A 9,386-nucleotide genomic window follows, 5' to 3' on the forward strand; every position below is an offset into this window, starting at 1 on the left:
AGGGGCTCCTAGTGCGGCTGGCCTTGTTTAGTGGCCCACAGGCACATAATGAGCACTTCTCTCAGCATAATCTTTATGCACACACAGAGGCCCCTAGCAGCCCACTAAGTAGTGTCTATGGCATCTTACAGCAGCCCCTCATACACAGTGGTGTCCCAGCCACGCAACATCACTGCACATGGGGGTGCACACGCGGGGTAGTGGGGGATGCAGGGGCGAGGTGGCCAGCCGGGTTGCCTAGGGCTCCGGGTCGGCTTGGCCTGCTCCTGGTACTGTGATTGACTCCTGAAGGGTGTTTGCTGGGTTGGACTGGGGGGTGCAGGGCCCACCGGGGCTACTACCTCTCCGAACCCCTCCCTCGAGCACACATAAATTAAACTTGCCTTCAGCACGTTGGGGGAGGGAGACCGGTGGCTCAGAGGTGTACCCGGCGGGGGGATCAGGTCTGGGCAGCAGCCGCCTGGGTTTTTACCCGGTGGCCCAGTCCAACCCTGAGTGTATGTGATTATATATGTTATTTATTGCGCTACCTCAAATATGTTTTCTCCAAGTGATCTGGATATTTATAAAGAAGTGTAGGGAGATCAGAGAGCCACTTCCCCTGTGTTTCTGTCTGTGACATCATCCAGCCCAGTAACAGGCTGGGGAGCAATCCAATTGGCTGGGCCTGTGCACCTCTGAGGAAAGAGGAGGACCCAGGAACAGAAAAGGTTTGGAGCCAAAACAAGGGGGTGGGGCCAGTAGAGGTTATAAAGGAACCCTGCTGCAGGAACCTGTCAGAGCCTGATCCGGTCAGCAGAGAGAAGCAGCAGAGGGAAAGAGAGACACAGCGAGAGACACAGCGAGAGACACAGCGAGAGACACAGCGGGAGACACAGCGGGAGACACAGCGGGAGACACAGCGGGAGACACAGCGGGAGACACAGCGGGAGACACAGCGGGAGACACAGCGGGAGACACAGAGAGACAGCAAAGAGTAAAGGAGCCTGGTAATCTGACTTCTTTAGCAGAGCTGTATATGCTCTGCTTGTTTGGGGCAGGTAGTGCTCTTGGAAAGGGAAACTTTGCCAGGGACTGAACTGAGCAATTGCTTTGTCAATCAGGAGTGGGACTGTGGCACCTTGAGAGTCTGTGCCAGGGGTTGCTAGACCACAGGGGTTGCCCAGGGCAGGGTTACAGTATCTATATATAGTTAATCTTTGTGTGATTTATTGTCCTAGTGGAATTCCCCTGAGGTGTGCTCCTCCGTGCCCACTAGTAGCTACAGGAGTGCGGTAAGAAAAGGTTTACAGACGTTATTATTGTTAAGAACCGCTAATGCCCATTTACTGTCTATATCTGAGAGATATAGTTCTACAACACCCTGCCTCCAGCATACACAAGGGCCCACGCCTGAAGATTGCCTAGTGAACAATGCATAGTGCATCATTTACTGATTAAGTGGATAGTCTCTGGAGCACTATACCTCTGTTTAACTATAGCCTTACAGTAAGAAGGAATGTAGGATGGGAGCTGAGAAGGGTGGGCAATAATATAGCAGACCTGTGGTCTGGGCCCCTTGCGCCTTGAACCTGGGTGGCAACCCTACCTCAGGGTCTGCTGTAATGTATTTATGGCACTAAGTCCAGGCCTGCACTAGGTTAGTTGGCCAGAAAGCCTAAACAGGGCAAAGCCACAATCCCACTACACCCCTCCAGCTGTTGCTTGCAGGGCTACACAATAAGCCATTATTCCTGCCCTTTTGGCTGTCTGTGGAATGTTGAGAGCTGCAGTTTAGCAACTACCAGGAATCTGCAAATCTGACTTTCTGTTGTATGTACTGAAATTAGCTAAAACCAGTTATAATAGAGCTTGTTTTCCTTGTTTGTGTATGGGGGGAGGGGGAGATGTAAGACCTGTGCAACCCTTGAGAATATTTACTGGCCACAGACACCGATATCTGGCAAAGCTCCATAAACAGGCCTCAAGAACATTAAAAAACTAAATAAATGGGAATATGTGAACAAGCCATATTTATCCAATTGCAATGTGAGCGATTCCAGGGCAAAATTATTGCATTCTTCAATATAGATTACAGGGCTGATGTATGAATATTATTGGTAACTTGCTCTTTGCATAGCCGCCCCTGCTGGGTTCTGTGTAAAACAAAAAACATCACTTTCTATTATGTTTGCTTTGTGTTCCCTTCTATTCTGCCTCTTCCCATCCTACAATCTATTCTCCAATCTGGTTTCGGAAGGTCCCGTGAATCCCCGCAGTCATCTTCATATTTGTATTTAGTTATGACATGGGGCATATCTGTATGATAGAGCGTATCTTGCTCTGGTGGGGGATCAGGCTTGCTCAATAATTCAGTAAACCTGGTATGTAGAACAGGCAGTGATGCCTGTATATCCAGGCAAGGCCTTTGCCATACTGTTTCAAAGTTCTGGTGGGAGGGGCTCATAGGCAGCGGGTGACTGTTTTGTTTGGGGAGGCTAAAGATGGGCTATACATAGACGGACCTAAAGTTAATGTGAGACTTAGTGGACTCTCTGTGGTGTAAAAAAATGACCCTCCCAACTACCTCTTGCGGTTCCCACTGACTTCCAGGGATACTGTGCAAAAGTGCGGGTGTTTTTTTTTTTTTACCCTAAAATGCTTAGGATGTAAAAGTATTCTGTGAGGGGTTCGCCATCCATTTGTGTTTGTGATCAGTTAGCTTAAAGGGGTAGTTCACCTTTAAATTAACTTTTATTATAATGTAGACATTGATATTCTGAGACAATTTGCTATTGGTCCTCTTTTATTTTTAATGTTTTTTCAGTTATTTAGCTTTTTTTTCAGCAGCTCTCCATTTGGTATTTCAGCAGCTATCTGGTTACTAGGGTCTTATTTACCCTAGCAACCAGGCAGTGGTTTAAACAAGAGATGGGGAATATGAATAGTTTAGGGGCCTGCATGGAAAAATAAGTAATAAAAAATTACAATAATAAAATTGTAGCCTTGCAGAGCAATACTTTTTGTCAGTGACCCCATTTGAAAGCTGGAAAGAGGCAGAAGATTAATTAGGAAGACCACTTGCAAAGTTGCTAGGAATAGGCCATTCTATAACATACTAAAAGTTAACTTTAAAGTGAACCACACATTTAGATGCGTTTGTTAGTTTTATAGAGAGAGAGAGAGGATACCAGGAAAAAACCCGGTGTGCCCCTGCAACCCAGATCCGATCCCCCCGAGGGTGCTCCCACGATCCGCCGTCTCCCTCCCCAAACGTGCCGCAAGTAAGTTTCTTACTTTCTTCTTAGGATCGGTCGGGGGAGGGGGTGGATGGTGTTGGGGGCCTTGGCGGAAGGGGGGGTGAAGGCGTCTGGGATCAGTGGGGATTGTAGGGACCCCTGAGGCAGAATCCCCGGTGGGCCCTGCACCCCCCAGTCCGACCCTGGAGAGAGGCAGCAGGTACTGACATCCCAGGCACATTATATTCAGTGAGATGCAGTCTGTATTTAGAAAACCAGCAAATTATATGCAGTTAGAAGCAGTGGGTACAGATGGCAGATATTCAGGCCCTGGCACTATAACACTGGCACTGATACATAACATTGGCCCCACTATTACTAACTAGAAATGAGTCAAACAATGACAAAAGTAAAAAAAATTGTAAGTACAGAAAAACAACAACAACTATATAAAAGTGCAATTAGCTTTTTCAGGGTGAAAGAGTTAACTTACCATCCGTCTGTTAGGATAAGTGATAGGGATTTTATAGATGTCAGGTCAGGCAAAAAGCAATTTAATTTTAACTAGTGATTTAGCCTTTAGAACTGTGTAGCGCCTGTGTGTAGCGCCTGTGTGTGTAGCGCCTGTGGGAGTGGGATGAAATCTGCAGCAAAAGTTCAGAGTTGGTGAGGTTCTTAGGTAAAGTTACAGCCTGCAGATTCTTCTTTTCAGTCTTCATTTCTGCACTGCCTTCAGTTTGTAATATCTCCCGAGCCCTGTCTGCATCTGTGCCTTGATTGGTCAATTTTACGGTCAAGAAAGCTGTGCTCTGATTGGGGAAAAAGAAAGATCCAATCAGAGCACAGCAGAAACGGCATGAAGGAATAGGAGAAAATTTCCAGGACAGTGCAGAAATGGAGTGAAGTTTTTTTTGTATTGTTTTATTAAGGTGCCAGGTTTGGGAAAGCTTAGCCTCCCCTAGCCTTATTGAAAATCTGCCTATGGAGGGGCTTGTATTACTTCAGTGGTACTGACTCAGTATTTTGGGTTACTTACAGATACCACAATGTACTTGCAGTGTTATAGTTCAGCGGATGATGGAATATACCTGTGCCTGGAAGTTAGGGATAGTTCAGCTTGGCTCAGGGATAGAAAAGCACTGCACAATTACATAAAAACTCCCAGCATCCCTACACCAGTAGGGCAGATGCATAAATGCTGGGAATTATGGTTCTGCTACATCTGAAGCACCACTGTTTCCTGACCCTGGCTTAGATTCTAATGGCAGGGTGGAACCTGTCCTGCAAAAACCATCCTGTTAGATCTAGCATGAATAATTTAAAAGGGAATTGTGCCATAAAAGCAGCTTAAATTTAAGTTGCAACTGTACACAAGGAAAGGTACAGCAGAATTTTTGATTCACACTATTGCACAGTATTTTGTGTTCTTTCCTTAGAAAGTTTAAGCTGGGCATACATTCTCCTCATTTTTTGAGGTCACCCAACTCATAGTGGGCCAGATTGGGTATATGCAAGAATTTGCTGACCCATGCTGACCCATTGGAAGAGAAACACCTCAATGAGCCCCACTGGTACTTGCCTAACAAGATTTTCTAAAACCTACCTAATATGTATTTGCCTATGGTAGTCAGTCAGGATACACCTTTTGTATGGTTCTATATATGGACCAGCCAGAGGCGGGCCAAGTCGACCGGGCGCCCTAGGCAACCTGGGCCCTGGGACCAGCTAGCTACTATCAAGCTGTTTATGGCCATCTTAAAGGTGGGAGAGACTGGAAGAGAAATAGAAAAGCATCCTTCCGGCCTTCAAGTAGGTGGGCTGGGTGTGATAAGGTAGCAGCACCTTCTATAGTATGCTTATGGAACTCACACCCTAGCACCCTATCTCCCTAGCCCTGGTGGATGTCAAACATTTCCAGTTCAAGGCCCCTTAAATGTCCAACTTTTTTTCAGGGCCCCTTTAGTTCATGAAATAAGTGCAACTATTGGAACCTTTGAGTGTATCAGTCATTCAGCCATAGTTACAAGAATATCTTTGGCATATCTTTGGCTTAATTTACTTATTCACCCCAAATCCCCCCTAACTGAGCTTTTACACTGGGCTTTCAGGTGTATCTATTAGAGCTAATGGCCATTCTCCCTTACTCTTAACCTGAGCCCCCCCTTCCCCTCCCCACAACTGCTCTGTATACAGGAATTTGGGATCTATTGTTGTACCCTGTTTATTTTTTCCCCCTGTAGTTCTCGTTACCTGCTATAGACTCCCCCTGACTTCTTTGTACCTGGCCCCCCTGTAGTTGCAGAGTCTGCTCCCTCTATAGTTCTGCCACTGAATCTAATGCTTTAAGCAGGACCCATTTCCCACTTCTGGCACCTTGTAAGATTTATACTAAGTTTGCTTTTAGCTGAAGTAAAAATAGTCAATAAAGTATGAGATGGAAGTGTTACTTATTGTATGAGCGTTTATCCCCCACTCCACACATTTGCAATTATACATTAATGACTGGAAGCTGCCATCTTTAAAGAACTCCTAGGCAGATAAAACCTTGGGGTGGCTGATATGGGCAAATACAAAGATGCCAAGTGTTCCAAATCAATAAGCCATTATATTACATTGTAGCAGTATTAAAAGGGGGTGGTTTACCTTTAAGTTAACTTTTAGTGTGTTATAGAATGTCCTATTCCTTGCAACTTTATATTTTTTAAATTATTGGCCTTCTTCTACCTCTTCTCAGCTTTGGGGAGTCACTGACCCCAGCAGCCAGAAGTGGTTGCTCTCTGAGGCTACAATTGTATTTTTATTTATCTATTACCTTTTTAATTCAATTTATCTTCCAACCTCTTGTTCAAACCACTGCCCTGTTGCTAGGGTAAATAAAACCCTACCAACCAAATAGCTACTGAAATACCATACTAGAGAGCTGACTGAACTAAAAGCTAAGTAACAAAAAAGAAAAACCCTAAAGATAAAAAAAAATGAAGACCAAATTTTGTCTCAAAATATCAATGTCTACATTATACTAAATATGAACTAAAAAGTGAAGAACCCCTTTAAGGAGAATGGCTAAGCTATAAACAGTACATGTGCCAATGTTTCCGGCTATTCCTGCCTAACAAGGAAATAGCAGGCTTTATATAAGCAGGTCAGTGCTTAGTGATTTGCAAAGGGACAAAATGATAACATGGTTAGAAATATCCATTTATCTTGGAAGGAGTAAGGAATCGGTAAAATGAAAGATCCCAGGCAGCTCACAATTAAGTGGCTGTGCCCTCAAGTCCTGCGCAGTGGGTGATTGTGAGCCTTTCTTTGCGAGCTGCACCCCCACGCTCTGTGCCACATCACTCACCCGCCTTTGCCAAGTGAAGCCCACACAGTCCTCACCTTCAGCGCTGCCTACAGCTGGGAAACAGATTCTGTGTTTTGTTGGAAACCTCAGGTAGCGACGACTGATTTGCCTTTGTGAGGGTTCATGCTTTGGATTTGAATGTAAATAGAATTCAGCTACTTATTGTGTGCTGTAGAATTGCTTTGGCTTTAGTGAATGCCATCTGCTGGATTGTTTATCGAAAAAAAAAAAAAAAAATAGGGCACAAACATGAATATGGTCCATGCTGGTGTCCTGTAACAAATTGAGGTTGCTATTCACACAATTTCTCTTTAACTTTGCTCTTATGTTTCCCTTTTGTCCTGACTAGAAGTCTGAATGGAAAACACACTGATTGGTGGGTGCATCGCTGGTGGAGCCATTGGCTTCCAAGGTAAGAGCATTCCTTTCTATGGTAAGGCTGTCAGTCTTTGGCATGCCTTCTTTGCCTCACCCTTTACTATGAAAAGAAATGTCACTTTTATTGTTTTTTTTTTTTTATAAAGCACCGGCATATTTATGCATTGTTCCCATCAGTCCAGGCCTGGTGGAGCTTACAGTCTAAAGTCTTTATCGCATTCACACACACACACACACACACACAATACATTTAGATTAACCAGAAACTGATTAACCTGCTTGTATGTATTTTGAGTGTGGGAGGAAACCTACAGATTCCTTGCAGGATGGAATCAGACGGTGGCCAATGTGCTGCTACAGATGCAGGCACATTTGCTGGTGGATGATTTGCTGTTTACTGTATTTTTACTGTATATTTAGGTATCACAGCTGTGGTTGCAACCTGTAATGGTGCTTGTCTTACAGGTGAGACACACAAACCTACTGTCCTGCTTAGCACTGAGCCAACCAGGTCCGGACTGGAATTCAAAATATGCCCTGGCATTTCAAGTACACGGAGGCCCAAACAGCCCCCCACCAGCCCAATCAATTGTGACTGTCTATGGCATCTTACAGCAGCCCCTCTGGCATTTGCCAGAACCCACAGATTGTCAGTGCAGGCCTAGAACCATATACTGTATATACTCGAGTATAAGTCTAGTTTTTCAGCACCCAAAATGTGCTGAAAAAGTCACCCTTGGCTTATACTCGAGTCGGGTGCCATGGGTCCCTCTAGACTAGCACCCTCTCTCCTTTGTGTGCAAATTAGGCCACCCGTAACCAGACCGCTTGACTGTTAGGGTGAGTGCTAAATGGGAGATTTAACTCTCTCTCAAGAGAAAGTCAATAGAACACAATGCAAAACTAAACGTATGATCAGTCTAGGTTGCTGAACCATACCAACTGGTATTTTCTTTGAAAATGAAGACCAATTGCAAAGATGCTTAGATTACTATTATTTGCAACATATTCTTTTTTCCTCTTTTGATACTGACTCGTGGGGTGATGTTTGCTTTACTATTAGACAATGAAAGCAAACTGCTTATTGGTTGCTATGCAAACATCTTATTGGTTGGATACATCGGGTACACATGGCACAACAGTTACCGTGTGTCAGGTTTGCACTTAAGTAAACAAGCAGATATTGGTTTAAGTGCCTTTAGACCAGTACTGATTCTTGGTGTCATATGGACAGTGTATCTATGCTGATGGGCTGATCCTGTGACTGTCCGTGCATATACACAATCAGGAGGGGAAGGCAGCGGATTGGCTTTTCCACTTAGGCCAATGGTACCTGAGTCCTTTTTATCCGCTGGAGCTAACACAATCCCTGTGCCATTAGCCTAAACCAAATAAATGTGCGGCACTTCCGCATCCCAGGGCTTAGACGCAGTCCACCAGAAATCCACGGGGGATCGACTGGTGGACCGCGATCAACGTTTTGGCCACCCCTTTTCTAAGGTAATGGAGGAATATCCCATTTCTGGTCATAACCAGAATAAGATCAAGTATGTTTCATAGTTTGCTAGACCACATGCCCTGCTGGCATCTTCCATGGGGTCTGTAATACTACAAGGGAACTATGGGAAGATTATACAGTGGTGTGAAAAACTATTTGCCCCCTTCCTGATTTCTTATTCTTTTGCATGTTTGTCACAGTTAAATGTTTCTGCTCATCAAAAACCGTTAACTATTAGTCAAAGATAACATAATTGAACACAAAATGCAGTTTTTAAATGAAGGTTTACATTATTAAGGGAGAAAAAAAACTCCAAATCTACATGGCCCTGTGTGAAAAAGTGATTGCCCCCCTTGACACCTGAGTTCAATTTCTGTAGTCACCCCCAGGCCTGATTAGTGCCACACCTGTTTCAATCAAGAAATCAATTAAATAGGAGCTACCTGACACAGAGAAATAGACCAAAAGCACCTCAAAAGCTAGACATCATGCCAAGATCCAAAGAAATTCAGGAACAAATGAGAACAAAAGTAATTGAGATCTATTAGTCTGTTAAAGGTTATAAAGCCATTTCTAAAGCTTTGGGACTCCAGCGAACCACAGTGAGAGCCATTATCCACAAATGGCAAAAACATGGAACAGTGGTGAACCTTCCCAGGAGTGGCCGGCCGACCAAAATTACCCCAAGAGCGCAGAGACAACTCATCCAAGAGGCCACAAAAGACCCCAGGACAACATCTAAAGAACTGCAGGCCTCACTTGCCTCAATTAAGGTCAGTGTTCACAACTCCACCATAAGAAAGAGACTGGGCAAAAACGGCCTGCATGGCAGATTTCCAAGGCGCAAACCACTTTTAAGCAAAAAGCATTAAGGCTCGTCTCAATTTTGCTAAAAAACATCTCAATGATTGCCAAGACTTTTGGGAAAATACCTTGTGGACCGACG

The 9,386-nt window shown here is 44.4% G+C and overlaps 1 long non-coding RNA gene across 2 annotated transcripts; it reads left to right on the forward strand.

Annotated features, from left to right (window-relative positions):
* Window positions 1-895: 895 nt before the first annotated feature.
* LOC108644469 lies at window positions 896-7,445 on the forward strand. Of its 2 annotated transcripts, none has more exons than XR_001169941.3 (4): window positions 896-989; window positions 3,146-3,263; window positions 6,914-6,976; window positions 7,408-7,445. It is a non-coding gene; the product is annotated as an uncharacterized LOC108644469 (long non-coding RNA). The 2 variants fall into 2 exon arrangements; XR_001924004.2 differs by having other exon boundaries at window positions 946-989; window positions 3,154-3,263.
* The last annotated feature ends 1,941 nt before the right edge of the window (window positions 7,446-9,386 follow it).

The sequence above is a fragment of the Xenopus tropicalis genome, chromosome 2 (genome assembly GCF_000004195.4).
Source record: "Xenopus tropicalis strain Nigerian chromosome 2, UCB_Xtro_10.0, whole genome shotgun sequence".
Lineage (NCBI taxonomy): Eukaryota > Metazoa > Chordata > Amphibia > Anura > Pipidae > Xenopus > Xenopus tropicalis.